The following is a 17,340-nucleotide window of genomic DNA, read 5'->3' as shown; positions in this document are numbered from 1 at the left end:
TAGTGGGTGTGAAGTGGTGTCTCTTAGTGGTTTTGATCTGCATTCCCACCCCCCACCCCACCCCCCAAAAAAAAAAACGATTCTGGATAGTCAGGATCTTTTTGATGTGCTTACTGGGTATTTGTATGTCTTTTTCAGGGAAATGTATATTCAAGTAGTTTTTCCCTTAAAAACAACAACAACAAATAACAGTAACCAGAAACGGGGCTGGAGAGATGGCTCAGCGGTTAAGACTGACCATTTGCTGCTCTTGCAGAGGACCTGGGTTCAATTCCTAGCACCCATATGGTAACTCACAATCTCGCATAACTCCAGTTACAGAGGATCTGACACCCTCTTCTGACCTCCATGGCATGTATGTGGTACACATGCATATATTGCAGGGAAAACACCTACATATGCAAAATATAAATTAAAAAATAACAAATTAAAATTTATAAAAGGCAATTTTTCTTTGTATTATTGAATTGTGAAAGTTCTTCACATAATCTGGATAGGAGATGCTTATCAGAGACGCAGTTTAAATTTTTTTTTTAGATTTATTGTTTTGTGTATATGAGTATTTTGTTGTTGTTGTTGGTTTTTTTTGTTTGTTTTTCGAGACAGGGTTTCTCTGTGTAGCTTTGCACCTTTCCTGGAACTCACTCTGTAGCCCAGGCTGGCCTCGAACTGACAGAGATCCACCTGCCTCTGCCTCCCAAGTGCTGGGATTAAAGGCGTGCGCCGCCGCCGCCGCTGCTGCCGCCTGCCGCCGCCGCCGCCGCCACCACCACCACCACTGCCCGGCGTATATGAGTATTTTGTTGAATGTGTGTATGTGCACCACATATGTGCCTGGTGCCTGTGGAGGTCAGAAGAGGGCATCGTATCCTCTGGAACTGAAGTTACCGATGGCTGTGAGCTGCCCTGTAGGTGCTACAAACCGAGCCTGGGTTCTCTGGAAGAGCAGCCAGAGCTCTTAAGTGCTGAGTCATCTCTCCTGCCCCATAGAGACACAGTTTATAAATATTTCTGTCATTGGACAGCCTTGTACTTTCTTGATGGTTTATTTGTTACTGGGTTTTTAGCTTGATAAGATCCAAGTCATTTTCCCCCTCTAACTGCTTCTGAGCTTATCACATTGAAAAGTCCCTGCCTACCCAAGGTCATGAGAACTTATTCCTGTGACTTGTATTATCCTTGTACTCCCTGGTGACTGAATGTCAAGGTTGATGACTCTAGAATGCCTTGACCTCCAGGTGAGATAAACTGTGACTTCAGACGCAAATTGTAAATCCCAGTTACGTGAGGGCACGGTGCTCAGTAAATCTATGATGACTGAACAAACGAATCTGGACAGGATGAACTTCATGTTGACACATGGCTCATTTAGTGACATGAAATCTTTTTTCCTACACAATTCTGGCACGTTCATCTGATGGACAACTCAGGAAAGAGAAATGAAGAGGACCAGTGAGGAGGCTCAATGGATAAAGTGGCCTGCCACCAAGCCTGACAACGTGAGTTCAGTCCCTGGAACCCACAGCTGAAGGATAGGACACTCACTGTGTAGCCCAGGCTGGCCCTGTATTTGTAACAATTCTCCTGCCTTAACTTCCTGAGCACTGGGATTTTTATAGGCGTGCACCATCATGACACCTGGTCAGAATAGTGACTTTTATATACAATAGCACATACATTCCTTATTAAGCATATTTTTCTATTTCAGGCTGTTTTATATATGTTTGTATCATGTAATTTCTATAATATATTCATATGTATATGTTTATATATTCTATATTTCATACAGTATTGAGTCTGGGGTTTGTCACTGAAAAAAAATTCCCCTTTTAGCTACAAATATCCAAATTTCATAGTGATGTTAGAGAATAAGTATCAAATTATGGAAAAGTGTGCTTTTTATTTGTTTTCTATGCTGTGTGTAATGGAAGATGACTTGCATATTTTTTTTTTGCTTAAATAGTTGTTATTGCTAAAAAGTTTCATAAAAAGAATGTTTATAATTTGGGAAATTTGGATTGTTTTGTTTTGTTTTGTTTTGTTTTAAAGATGGAGATCTGTTATGTGGCCCAGACTGGCCTCGAAATCATGGTCTTCCTGCTTCTGTTTCCAGAGTGCTGGAGTTACAGGTGTACACTGCCTGGTTAGAACATTTATTATTTTAGAAAATGTTGATTTAATTTTATTTTATGTTTATGAGTGTTTGCCTGAATTATGTATATGTACCACATGAATGTAGTGCCTGCAGTGGCCAGAAGAGGGTGTCCGATCCCCTGAAGTAGGAGTTACAGAAGGCTGTGAACCCGGGTCCTTTGCAAGGGGGGCAAAAGATCTAACCTGCTGGCCCATCTCTCCAGTCCATAGTATTTACTGTTTTAAGAGCATTTCTCATAATCTAAGAGATCAACTACTTGTATTTCAAAATACCTCTCATCAATTATGGCTGGTTTTAATGCTTAGTTGTGAAATTGCCCTGGAGAAATGTGTATAGATGCAACCAGAACCATAAACTTTTAGAACTAGAGGGAGCCTTAGTGGCTTAGTTTAACTCCTTTATTTTACAGATGTAATATAAAGCAGACCCAGGGATATTAGGCATCACCACTAAGGCTGTACAAATGCCTAAACCACCAACACTCAAAAACAAAGAACAAAGCACCCAAGTTTGCGGCAGCTAAAATAAATATTTTGCAAAGAGAAGCAGGAGTCTATTTTACACTTAAGCACTGTTTGTAAATCTCACACAAAAGAGGACTTTCCTGACAAATGTTTGTTTGCCCTCCTGTGAGGACAGGCGTGATACTTCATCACAGTCGATTATAAGAAGCGGTTGAGGATCTGTGACTTGTGATGACAACCCCATGTGACTAAAAACCCAGTCCATAAGCATGCCTGTTGTTAATGTGAATCATGTCAGAAGAAGTGGAGCTGGAGCCTCCTGGCCGAGGGCAGCTGCTTCCTCCCCTTTGCTCTGGCTGCTAGAAAGCAGTCTGCACCCTGGTTGGCTAAGGGATGCTAATGAGCTGTCAATCTTGCCTGTAAATTGTTTTGACAGCTGCTCCTGGAGAAGAACACGTAAGAGGGTGTTCTGTGCATCCGGCTCTTGCTGGGCCGTGTCTGCCATGCCATTTTTCTGCGTGAGACACCCCTGGATAGGAGCTGTCCCTCTCCAGTTCTAGTGACGCTTTAGTGAGTGGGTATTTTTAGATCCAGTCTCCACAGTGCTGGGCTGTGAAGCTTCAGTCTTCTCGTTGTTGAGAGGCACATTTGGCATGCTGCCTCTTTGGATTTGCTCAGCACAATCCTTACAGATCTTTGAACAGAGAACTATTTTCATGTAAATGTACTCAGCCTTAAAAATAACCAAAGGACACTATTTAGATAAACAAAATGGCAACACTGTCATGTGACCAACTCATTTATGTTTGTTTGTTTGTTTGTTTTTGTTTTTGTTTTTGTTTTTTTGCAACAAGGGCCTAACAGTATCCCTGGCTGGCTCAGAACTGGCTGTGTAGACCAGGCTGGCTTCCAGACTCACAGAGATCCACCTGCCTCTGCTTCCTGAATGCTGGGATGACAGATGTGCACCTCCTCAACACACACACACACACACACACACACACTATTTATCCTTGTTTGTCCATTTGATGGGGTTGGGAAGCCTATAAAGCACAGTTCTGGGAGTGTGGGAGCGTAGTTGCAGAGGACCCACCCCAATAGTCTGGGGCTAGGCTTGGATGGAAAAAAGAAGGAGGTTTGCGATGTGGTGTTCTCTTCCTCTCAGTTGGACACCATGAGGTGAGCTGCTTTGTTGGACACCCCTTGTCATGATGGATTGAAAACTCTGAAACTGGCAGGGGACAGAATCAGTCTCGACTCCTCTGCGTTGCATCCGTTCTTTTGTCAAGGATAAGGAAAAACACCATTAGAATCATTCCAGGGACTCAAGTCACACCACAATGAGATACCACCTCACCCCAGGTAGTAAGGCCCTGTAAGAAAACACAACACCCGAACAGATAGAAAAATGAGCGGTGCTGAGGATATAGGGAAACTGGACCGTCTGTGTAGCATCAGCGGCAACCCCAGAAAGAGTGCAGCAGTCCCTCAAAAACTTAATAGAATTACCACACGATCCAGCAATTCCTCTTCTGTATATAGACCCCAAAGAATTCAGAGCAGGGGCTGGAGAGATGGCTCAGTGGTTAAGAGTACTGGCTGACTTTCCAGAGCATCCAGGTTCAGTTCCTAGCACCTACATGGCAGCTCACAACCACCTATCACTCATTTCAGGCTATCCAGTGCCCTCTTCTGGCCTCCAAGGGCACTGCATGCACATGGTGTACTTTCACACATGCAGTCAAAACACTCATACACATAAAAATTAAAAGCAATCTTAAAGAGAACATATTTTACAAACTGAAAACAGAATGTGTAAGAGTTTTATATACATGTTGGTAACAGTATTATTTTTAACAGTTAAAAAGTTTGTAGCCAGAGAGTAACAGAAGAACAAGATATAGTATGTACATACAATAGAATATTATCCAGCTTTCAAAATGAAAGAGGGCTAGCAAGATGGTTCAGTGCATCAAGTCCCCCAAGACTGATGACCTGAGACTGATCCTGGAGCCCACAAGGTAGAAGGAGAAAATCAACTCTTGCAAGTTGTCCTTTGATCTCCACATATGCCATGGCATGCGTGAACACACACACACACACACACACACACACACACACACACGCCATATAAATAAATGTAAAAAATTTAAATGCAAGACATTTTGACACATACTGCTTGGTGATATTTTTATTGTGCTGAAATGTGATTTTATTTGTATGTTAATATATAAAGTTTGCCTGGAGATCAGAGGTCATTAGCGAGCCAGGAATAGAAGTCAGGTGGTGGTAGCCCACACCCTTAATCTGATCACATGGCAGGCAGAGTCTCTGTGTGGTCAAGGACAACCAATCGTGGTGACCTGAGTCTTTAATTCCAGTACCAACCATTGAGACCAGGAGGTCTATATAGACAGGCAGTGACGAGGAAGTCATGTGGCTGGGCTTAGAGCCAATGAGAGGGCAGAACAGGAAAGCAATAGAACACAAGACACGCAGGAAGAAGCTCTCCCTCTCTGAGCGACAGCACCGAGGTTGTCAGTTAAGGTATTCGTGGCTCTTGCTCTGATCTCTTTGGCTTTAACTCTGTATTTGGCTCTGTGTTTCCTATTTAATAAGACCATTTAGAATTTTGTCTACATGCTGCAACATGGATGAAGCTTGGAGATATACAGTAGCAGATATTAAATAATCTCCAAAAGATAGATGCTTGGAGATACCTAGAACACTTGGACTCACAGAGGCAGAAAGCAGAATTGTAGTTGCCATGGACTGGCAGAGGGAACTGTCCCTTCATGAGTGCTGGGCAGCAGTTTTATAAGATAAAAACACTTCTGGAGTTGGATGGTGCTGTGGGATGGTCTGTATGTCAAATGTGTTGCTCTGATTGGTTATTAAATAAAACACTGAGCCAGGCAGGAAGTATAGGCGGGACTAACAGAGAGGAGAATTGAGAGGATAGGAAGGTGGAGGGAGACACTGCCAGCTGCCGCCATGACAAGCAGCATGTGGAAATGCCGTGGGCTGTCTGACTGCCAGGGCTCAGCAGGACCCAGAGAGAAACTCTCCAGCTACAGGATGGATATAAGTGTTAAACATCAAGTGCCCTGAATGTCACTGGATTGCCCACTTAAAAATGCCTTAGGTAGTAAATTTTTTTTAATTTAGTTTTTTGAGAGAGGGTTTCTCTGTGTAGCTTTGCGCCTTACATTAAATGTATTTTCTGGATTTTACTTTTTTTTTTTTGGTTGTCCAAGACAAGGTTTTTATACATAACAGCCCTGGATGTCCTGGAACTCGCTCTGTTGACCAAGCTGGCCTCGAACTTACAGAGATCCACCTGCCTCTGCCTCCCAAGTGCTGGGATTAAAGGCATGTGCCACCACTGCCCAGTGGATTTTACTATTTTTAAAATTGTGATATCTTCATTCTTTCAGATCCTTTCATACACACGTACAATGTATTTCGATCATATTTACCCCCTACTCCTTCCCCCAACTCCTCCCAGGTATACTCCATGCTTCCTTCAAACTTTGTGTCCCTTAAAAGAACCCACAGACTTCAATTTATGCCACCCATATACTTGTATGTGAGGCCATCCATTGGAGGGTGGTTGACCTATTAGGGGCCATACCTCTAAAGAAAACTGACTCTCCTTCTCCCAGAAGCCATCAACTGTCAATAACTCCTTAGCTATGGTGGGAGCTCCTGCGCCTCTTGCCTCTCCATGCTGGAACGCTGATTGGCTTGATTTTGTGCGGGCAGCTGCTCTGAGTTCATGAGCACAGCAAGTCCTGTCAAGGCTGGAAGACATTGTTTGACTCCAGCCCTTCTCAGTCTCCAGCTCTACACAATATTACCCTCTTCCACAATGGTCCCTGAGCCTTGAGGGGAGAGGGTGTGATGTAGATGTCCCATTTGTGGTTGTGTACTCCAATGACACCTTTCTCTGTACTTTAACTAGTTACCTGCTGTCCACTGAACAAAGAATCTTCTCTAATGAGGTCTGAGAGCTGTACTAATCTACAGGTATAAAGATGTGAATTTAGAGGGCAGTTTGATAATATGTTCATTCAGCAAAATAGTTGGAGTAGTGTCACCCCTGAGTACTAATATCTCCCTAGCCATGGGTTCTTGGCCAGATTTACAGTAGCAGACATGTGTTCCCATCTATGGATCAGGCCTAAAGCCAACTAAAGAGTGATTGGTTACCCCCATAAGATTTAGACCAGGCTGAGGGGCCCCCAGTTGGATCAGGCCCTCTGAATAGGTGAGACAGTTGATTGGCTTGATCAGTTTGGGAGGCAACTAGGCAGTGGGACCAAGTCCTGTGCTCATTGCATGAGTTGGCTGTTTGAAACCTGGAGCTTATGCAGGGACACTTGCTCAGTCTGGGAGGAAGGGACTAGACCTCCCTGGACTGAGTCTACCAGGTTGATCGCAGTCCTTGGGGAGGACTTGTCCTGGAGGAGGTGGGAATGGAGGGTAGGCTGGGTGTAAGGGGAGGGGGTGGGAGGGGGGAGAATAGGGGAACCCATGGCTGATATGTAGAACTGAATGGTATTGTAAAATTATATATATATAATTTTATATATATATATATTTATATATATATATATATATATATATATATATATATATATATATATAAGATTTAGACCACCATTGTACCCATGGGCAGTCATTATTGTAGCACAGAGAATTCTCAGCTAGGTAAGAATGTAGATTCCTCTCCCACTCGGAGGCTGTACAGCATTCTCTAACACTATGCAATCTATCTAGAATCGAGGAAGCTTCTTGGTCAGTATCAACTAGATTCCTCCATGTCCTGTGACAAAAGTATGTGATGTCTTTAGCAATAGAGTTTTACCATTAAGTGCCTGTGGGCAACCGAGAGTAAGAGCAATAGCTTCTTGTATTGTTTGGGAGGTGTCCAGGACACCCCGACTAACAATTTAAGGAGAGGTATCCCACATCTGACTCAGGGCTTTTGATTTAGCAATCTATGGCTTCTGAGAAGAGTATCATCCTTTGTGTAGGGTAATTCAATTAAACTCACATCTATCTATCTATCTATCTATCTATCTATCTATCTATCTATCTATCATCTATCTACCTACCTATCTATCTTTAAAAAAATCCTTGGTTTCTATATGCTTTTGTTCAAACACCCTTAGTATTGATTATCTGTATCTTAAACCCCTCCCCTTCTGTATTCTTCCATCCTCTCCTCACTTAAACCTCTCTCCCCATTTCCCCCCTTTCTTCTTTATATACCATTAAAAAAAAAAAAACAGGGCTGGAGAAATGGCTCAGAGGTTAGGAGCACTGACTGCTCCTCCAGAGGTCCTGAGTTCAATTCCCAGCAACCACATGGTAGCTCACAACCATCTGTAACGAGATCTGGTGCTCTCTTCTGGCCTGCAGTCATACATGCTGTATACATAATAAATAAATAAATCCTTAAAAAAAAAGTCTAAGTGCCGGGCGTGGTGGCGTACGCCTTTAATCCCAGCACTCGGGAGGCAGAGCCAGGCGAATCTCTGTGAGTTCGAGGCCAGCCTGGGCTGCCAAGTGAGCTCCAGGAAAGGCGCAAAGCTACACAGAGAAACCCTGTCTCGAAAAAACAAAAAAAAAAAAAAAAAGTCTAAGTTTAAAAAAAAAAAAACAAAAAAGAAAATAGTCTCACTATGTTGCCCAGGCTGGCCTTGAACTCTGGGTTCAAATAATCCTCTAAGCCTCTTTAGTAGCTGGGATTACAGTCAAGCACCACCATGACAGGTTCAGATCACTTTTTTTTTTCCTTGCTGGAGATGAAATCAACGGCTTCATGCACGGTAATCAGTACTATACCACTGAACGACACTCTTAGCTCCTGTGACTATTTTCACAAAAGCTCATTGTCCTCTTACATACAAGATTAGCTTATTCTAGAATATTCAATGCATAAATGTTTGTACAGTGTATACACTAACATGCTGGTGATAGTAACATTTCATGAAGGGTGACAAAAAAAATCAACATATGATTTGGGGATGAGTCTATCAGCAAGCAGCAGGCACAGCAGCAAGCAGCAGGCACAGCAGCAAGCAGCAGGCACAGCAGCAAGCAGCAGGCACAGCAGCAAGCAGCAGGCACAGCAGCAAGCAGCAGGCACAGCAGCAAGCAGCAGGCGCAGGAAGCTGTAAGCTCGCATTCTCAAGCCCAAGCAGGAAGCAGAGAGAGAGTTAAACTAGACGCAGCGCATGGCTTTTTAACCTCAAAGTCTTTTCTCACTGACATACTTCCTCCAGCAAGAATGCACCTTCTAAACCTCCCCAGACAGTGCTACCAATTGGGGACAAAGTTTTCAAGTGTCTGAGACCATGGAGAACATTTCTTATTCAAACTGCCACGGGAATGGATTAAGGAAAAAAAAAATCTGAAAGAGCTCTTGGAATGGGAAAAATAATAGAAAACGGACAATACTCTCTTTTTCTATGAGCTCGGGTTCCATATTCCAGTCAAGAAGAAACATATCTCCAGGTGAGGCTGGAAAATCAAACGTAGAGTTATCTAGTACAGCTCTGTGAACAGTTGTGGTATTTGCCGCCAGATATTCCTTTGATATGGGAGATATTTTCCTGTACCAAGTAGAATGTTTAGCAGCCTGCCTGGCCAGGACCGACTAAAGGCCAGGCCTGCTCTCTAGTCAATGATGATACTGCTGCTGCTGCCCTTGCAAAATGGCCCCTGAAGGTAAAATGTCTTCTCCAGTTTCACAATTAGAGTTAGTCACAACTGGCTTACAGAGGCCAGTGTCAGTGCATACAAACCCAGCTCTGGTATTTCAGCCCTGACAGGTACTGCCCTGCCTATGACGCCTGTATGGTTGCTTCATATTGTTGAAACAATCTTTTCGACAAAGGAATGCAATGCGCTCTTATCATGCATGCAAAAGAATTCATATTTCTGTTGGTAGTTCAAGAATCTTATGAGGAAATCAAAGTTTCAATCCCTTGGGCAGGATAGAGAAGGGAAGGAACGTGAATTGAAGGCATATTCTTCCCAGTGTGGAGGACAGAATCTAGGGTCTGCCTCCAGCTAAACCAGTACTGAACTGCATCCCAGCCTTGGCTGTGGCTGATATTTCTACTTTAGAGATCATATTTAAATGACAAAACAGAGCATTACACTTATTATTCAACAGTATCTATGAGGAAAACACCTGTCTGTCACTGAAACACAACGGCGATGTTGTAGGATTGTTTCTCTCTCATGGGGTTTAAGATACCTTTGGGGTATAAGACACACACGTTCAGGAATCGCACTGCAGTAGGCAGTACAATGTAGTTGCAGATGCAGGTTGTAATGAAACCCATAGAAAGAGGTAACAACACATGTGGGCTCTGCTTCAGGGTTGGAGAACGCCTTCCAACATTCATGTACTCTGTGACCTCAGAATGTGACCTTTCAATAGCATCTTTGAAGATGCAGTATGTTGAGACAATCCTGGTCTAGAGTGAGTCTCAGATACAGTGACTGGTATTCTTTCAAAGAGGCCTTGTGAAGGCAGAGGCTGCTGGAGTGAAAATGGTCTACAAGCTGGGGGAATACAGAGACAAACCCAGAATTCGAAGAGAGATGTGCAACAAGTTATCCCTCGGAGCCCTCAGAATCAACCAATCCTACCCTGCAGACTGCTGAGAATACCAGTGTGTTGTTTTAACCCTTCAGCCTTTTAACATCCTGTTTTCTATAAAAGCCACATAACTAAGGAAGCTTTCATCCAGAAGCTGGCTTCTAAAGAAAGACAAACTATGGATGCAGAAGAGAAAGGGTAGCTGGGTGATGTTGGCGCACAACTCTAATCCCAGCACTCAGGAAGGAGGCAGAGGCAGGTGGATCTCTGTGAGTTCGAGGCCCGCCTGGTCTACAGAGACAATTCCAGGACAGGCTCCAAAGCTACACAGAGAAACCCTGTCTCAAAAAAACAAAAACAAAAATAACAAAAGAAAGAAAGAAAGGAGGGAAGGAAGGAAGGAAGGGAGAGAGAGAGAGAGAGAGAGAGAGAGAGAGAGAGAGAGAGAGAGAAAGAAAGAAAGAAAGAAAGAAAGAAAGAAAGAAAGAAAGAAAGAAAGAAAGAAAGAAAGAAAGAAAGAAAGAGAAAGGAAGAAGGAAAGAGAAAGGAAGAAGGAAAGGGTGATGGGAGACTCTTAGCCAAATAGCAAGCAAGCAACCCTGCATTTCCAGAGCACGGGCCTCTAGAGACAGCATCTTTGCAGAAGTGGTGCCCCTGTGTAGAGATGGTTTATGCTGAGGATGTGTGAGAAATGACCAGTAGTCTATAGAGGGTGGTTCATCCTGTCTGCAGTTACCCCCCAAAAGGCAGAGAGTGCGGCCTCTAACCCAAGGAAGAAAACTCACCTCCCAGCGTGGCCTGTGGATTTCTGCACCTGATTTATCTTCGGTTCCCTCCTACACTGCTGCCGCTTCCTGCTGAAAAACATTTCACTTTGTCTTTGTTGTCGGTGGATATGTTTTATTCATGCCATCGTGGTGGTTTGTTAGTGAATTAATTCTGCCTTCGAGGACGGTGGAGATGGAACCTTCCCTTTGTGTTCTTGGGAACAAACCACGCAGGCTTTTGAGCTCAGCACACTGGAGCTTCTGAGAAAGGAGCGAATACGGCTTCTTAGGGGCAGCTGTGTGGGAAAGGCTGGACCTCTTAACTCATTCATTAGCATGTTTGGCTCAAAGAATGCACAGGAAAAGTGAAGAATCTGTCATCTGTGTCTCATTTGGGATGGAATAAAGTTAGCTTTGCTAGAATTGTTATTTTATCATTTTGAAGTTGCTCTTTTTTCTCTTTTTAAAATGCTATTTTTAAAATGTATTTATTTTATTATTTTATGTGTTTGGGTATTTTTCTTGCACGTATGTCTGTACACCACATGAATGCCTGGTGCCTGAAAAGCCAGAAGAGGGCATCAGATCCCCCCAGACTGAGTTATTGTGAGGGGCCATGTGGGTGCTGGAAATTGAACCTTGTTCTCTGAAAGAAAAGCCAGTGCTCTCAAGTGCTGAGCCATCTCTCTAGCCCTCTTTCCTTTCTTTTCTAAAAAGTACTGTTTATTTTTTGGGGGAGGGGGGCTCCCTGTGGGGTTGGGTGTGGTGGCACATGCTTATAATTCCAGGAGGCAGAGGTCATCTCCAGACACTTAGTAAGGTTGAGGCCAGCCTGGGAAATAGAGACTATCTAAAACAAAACAAAACAAAACAAAACAAAACAAAACAAAACAAAACAAAACAAAACAAAACAAAACACAACACCTGTGGCAGGCAGGAGCCAAGGCTCAGTGGATAAGTGCTGGCCATGTAAGAGGGAGGATGAGAGTTTGGATCCCCAGCATGCATGTAAGTGGTGGGTGAGTGTGGCAGCTCATTAAAAATCAAATGCTCTGGAAGCTGAGACAGGGGATCCCAAGGCTACCTGCTAACTAACTATATACTAGCTGAATCCATGAGCTTCCAGTTCAGTGAGAGACTTCCTTACTAAATAAAGTGAGAGCAATCAAGAAAAATGCCTGGTGTCAGCCTCGGGCCTCCACATGCACATATGTGCACTCACACGTGCAAACACACATACACACATATACATGTAAAAGAACCCCCCCCATAACAATGTGGGGAGCAGCCCTCAAGGGCACAGCCAGAGCAAGGTTTTCAGTTCTAAGCTTTGACTGCACTGTAAGTTGCTTTTCTTCTTTCTAAGTCTAGTCCTCTAGCCTTGATTCCACATTCTTGCAGAGCTGGGGCAGTTTTTGGTCCCCTGCACCCTGGAGCACCTTGATGACCGGAAGAAGCTGCGTGAGCAGTAGACACATCTTAGACTTTGGCACCACACAGACCCTTGCCTCTCTCTCTGGCTTACCACCAGATGTCTGTCAACAATGAATCTCAGCTTCAGCCTCTTCTGTCAACTCCGGCGGTCATTGCTGTGGCCAGGCTGAAGAAGGGGGAGGTGCTCAGTCCAGGTGACTTCCAGCCCCTGCTTTCAGTTCAACTTCACCGCAGGGAGCAGCAGCTGCATTGTGAGGCTGCAGCAGTTTTCTTATGAGACAGTGTAGCTCCAAGGGTTTGTCAGATGACGAGATGTGTATTTTGTCCCCAGGATGTCTAATGTCTAGTTTTGTCATTTTTTTTTTTTTTCTTTCTGAGACCGGGTGTCTCTTCGTAGCCCTGGCTGCCCTGGAACTCACGCTGTAGACCAGGCTGGCCTCGAACTCAGAGATCCGCCTTCCCCTGCCTCTGCCTCCTGAGTGCTAGGAATAAAGGTGTGCACCACCACCGCCTGGCTAACTTCATTCATGTTTATCTAAGAACAATCAAGAAAATAAGCTTCACATCTTTTGGATGCTTGTGTGATTAAGACGTCACTCCTTGCTTGGATAAATGATGTGCAGAGGATGGGGGATCAGAAGGGCAAAGTGACCAAACCAGGGAGATACTACTTCTTATTGGAAAATAATTGGTCTTCATACAAAAAGAGATTTTGTTTTGTTTCCATTTTGTTGTTTTTAAGGTGAACAGTGCATTATCTGAACAAACAAGGTTATAAGGCAGTTTCTTCAGATCTTGAGGCCGCACCTTTGATCTTTTCAAAGCTGTTTTCTCCTGACAGTTCAGGGAGAATATTTAGGATGGCCATAGTCTTTGTATGCAGATACTGTTTTATACTCTGCTATACTAGGAATTAAACCCAAGACCTTGCACTTGCTAGGCAGGGTCACACGATTGCCTAGTCTGTCCTTGTACTTTTTCAGGAGCCTAAGAAGTGCTTGAACTCATGATCTTCCTGCTTCAGCCACCCAAATAGATATGACTGCAGGCTTATGTCACCAGGCCTAGCTCTCTTTATGCACACACATACCTGCTCTTCCCTTTACCTACTCTTAAGTCATGATTATCTTGAATGTAATGACAGCTGATAACTGTGGTTGGATTGGCCAGCATGACAACATTTACACTAGAATTTATGCTTGAGAGCACATGTATTTATCATAGTTGCCCACAGTGACTACTGGTCTTGTCTCAAGTGTGTGTGTCTATGTACATGTATGTGCACCAAGGATGAGGTGGTTGCTTCCTGTGGAGCTGAACTGTCCAAGTTAAAAACTTTGTCTCACTTCTCAGATTTATTTATTTATGTATTTTATGTATATGGGTACTTTGTCTTCATGTACATCTGCACATGAGAAGACAGCATCAGACAGTTGTGAGCTGCCATGTAGGTGCTGGGAATTGAACTCAGGACATTTGGAAGAGCAGTGAATGCTCTTAACCACTGAGCCATCTCTTCAACCCCCTTGGTCTCATTTCATAACTGGGCAATTTCTTTATCCATGTTAGTCTTTGTTCCCACAGCTGTGCATGAGCTCACTATACACGGCTATGACGAGCATGAGATAATCCATGCACAATAGCAGAACCTAGCAGAGAACAGTGTTATCGTCATTCATGGAGTCTTAAGTCCACTCATGTTGTCACTGACATTGTAGTTCAAACTCTTTGATCTCAGTTATAAATGTTTTAACCTTTTTGGAGGGCAATTCTGTAGATATTGCTGTGGTTCTAATTACAACCACATGCTTTTTTTTTAAATATACATTGTCTGGGCTAATACATATCTGCTTAATCCATTCATGTTGAGAGCCAGGGAGATGTCATTTTGCCCCTATAAAGATGTTTTTAGACATTGCTCTGGGTTTTGAGATGTTGCACCAAGTGAAGAGTGTACCATGAACATCATTACCATGTTAATGCATAATGTGCAGAACTGCCCAGAGCTGGGTCAGGTGACTGGTGCAACATGGAGTTTCATTCATGTTGCAGATTTTGATAATGAGTGCATTTTATACTTCTGTCTTCTAATAAACAGACCATGAGTTGTGACGAAAGTGTCTCAATTCCTTCCCTCATTCATTAGCAACACATTTCACCATTTCAAAGAGGAAAATAATAGCACTGAGTATATCACATAGGAAATCATCACCAATTTAGCCTTTGTCATTTTGGATTAAACAGATAAACTATAGAGCGTATTATTCAGCATGAAAAGTATCACAGGTTGAAGAATTGAAACATGTCCAAACAAAATATGCACATCAAAAGTGCATGATGGCTGGTTAGAGGTAGGATTTAGAAATACCTAAGATACACTCAGTGTGGTAGGTTAAATAATCATTCCTTAATATTAGACTACACCTAAATCCCTGGAATTTTCAAGCATCACCTTGTGCAGAACTTCTGTGTATATGACTAAGTAATGAAGAGATTAACTGTGGTTTATCTGGGGATCCTCAGTGCAAGTGTATGCATTTCTTCTAAGAAAGAACAGAGGGAAATTTGACTACCTACAAAGGAGAAAGTGGTGTGAAGCTAGAGCAGAGAGTGTGAAGATGCTGGTCTTGAAGAGTTGGTGGCATGGTCACAAGCCAGGGAATGTTGTCAGCCACCAGAAGCTGGAAGAAGGAAACAGTATCCTCTAGAGGCCTCAGAGGAAGTACGGTCCTGCTGACCCTTCAGCTTTGGCCTACTGATACTGATTTTGGATTCCAGCCTCTACATTTATAAGAGATTAAATTTCTGTTGTTTTAAGACCTCAGATCTGAAACAGTAGCCTCAGGAAAAAAAATACATTGTCATTTTAGACTAAAGACAGGAAGGACAGCCACTTACTTCTTTGTCAGCCTTCTTTTGGAATGATACTCCCTGGTTTTACCATGTCACTTTTGACTTCTATTTTCCTTTTGCATTTTATCAGATGTCAGTGGCATATAAGTTCTCTCTCTCTCTCTTTTTTAATGTGTGTAAGTGTCTTTTGCCTACATGTATGTCTGTGTGCCACGTGTCTACCTTGTTCCTGAAGAGACTACAAAAAGGCATTGGATCCTCTGGGACTGGAGTTACAGACAGCTGTGAGCTGCCATGTGGGTGCTGAGAATCAAACCTGGGTCTTTTTTTTTTTTTTTTTTTTTTTTTTTTTTTTTTTTTTTAATGTATGCCTGCACACCAGAAGAGGGCAGCAGATCTCATTGCAGATGGTTGTAAGCCAACTTGTGGTTGCTGGGAATTGAACTCAGGACCTCTGGAAAAGCATCCAGTGCTCTTGACCTCTGAGCCATCTCTCCAGTCTAGGTTTTCTTTTAAAATGATGACTTGTGTGGCAGTTTGGTGGTAGATGAGATGGTGGTCTCCCTTTTGCTTCCACAGACATCTCAGATGATTTTGATGCATGTATTAAGTTGTAAGGCATTAATCAAGTAAAGAGTGCAAAAGTCCAATGATGGCCTGTATCATAATTATATATTCTAGTAACATGCTTACTTGTATCGTTGAGATCTACGAACTTTTCCTTGAATAGTGAGAGAAATAAGCAAACACTTGATGTTTTATTTCCTTTTTCCATGAGCTCTATAGTGACCCAGTAATTTTTAAGACTTTGACATTGGACATTCTCTTCACCTGTCAACAACACTGATGAAACGATCAGCGATATCATCCATCCTTTACAGTAAGAGCATCTCAAGATCTGTGTTGATTGACATAGTTTCTAAACTCCAAGTACATTTCATGAACTTGTCTGTGTTGTGGGATATTTACACACTGTGTGAAGATATATTTGCTGTGTCTGGTGTTAAAAAAAAAAGCTGAATGGCCAAATAGCTAGGCAGGAAGAGGTCAGGCAGGACTTCCAGAGACAGAGAGGACTCTGAGAAAAAGAAAGGCAGCGTTGCCAGCCAGACATGGAGAGGAAACAGGAGGTGCAAGATGAAAGAGATGTAACACCACGTGGCAAGATGTAGATTAATATAAATGAGTTAATTTAAGTTATAAGAGTTAGTTGAGCCGGGCGTGGTGGCGCACGCCTTTAATCCCAGCACTTGGGAAGCAGAGGCAGGCGGATCTTTGTGAGTTCGAGGCCAGCCTGGGCTACCAAGTGAGCTCCAGGAAAGGCGCAAAGCTACACAGAGAAACCCTGTCTCGAAAAAACCAAAAAAAAAAAAAAAAAAAGAGTTAGTTGCTAAGCTAAAGGCTGAGCTTTCATAATTAGTAAGAAGTCTCCATGTCTTTATTTGGGAGCTGGCAGTACAGAGAACGACCTGCTACATGTCTGGTCTTTCCAAAGTTTTGAACATTTGAACATAATATATTATCTATTCTTCAGACTAGATCTTTTCACAGAGGACTAATATAATCCGCTACATTTAGATCCTTCCTTTCTTCTCAGAAGACAGGTTTACTTCGAAGTATTCATGGCTTTAGATACCGTCTAGATGTGACAACTGTAACTTTCATCTCTGGCTGCATCTCTCCACAACTTCAGATTGATAGGCAGCTGTGTTCCTGTCAGACATCTTTTCTGGGGATGTCCAGAAGTGGTCTCTAGTTCGACCCAGTCCATCTCCATCACACACTACTACAGTCAGACATCTATTTGCTGACTTGTCTGTAAACATTGACTTAGTTCCCAAGGGCAAGGTGAAGGCCATGTTAGGTGCCAAAGCTCCCGGGCACCGACCTAGGCCCGTGGCTGGCAAATGCTCCCTGGTAAGGGATGAACACAGCCACCCAGTTGCACCTGCTTTGCTGGAGTTTCATTTTAGTGCACGTGGTTGCCCTGGTCCTTTGCACACAACCTAAGTGGTCTATTTGCCCGACGGAGGTATAATGGCCTTC

This window comes from Peromyscus leucopus, chromosome 2 (genome assembly GCF_004664715.2).
Source record: "Peromyscus leucopus breed LL Stock chromosome 2, UCI_PerLeu_2.1, whole genome shotgun sequence".
Lineage (NCBI taxonomy): Eukaryota > Metazoa > Chordata > Mammalia > Rodentia > Cricetidae > Peromyscus > Peromyscus leucopus.
Note: the sequence above shows the minus strand (reverse complement) of the source record.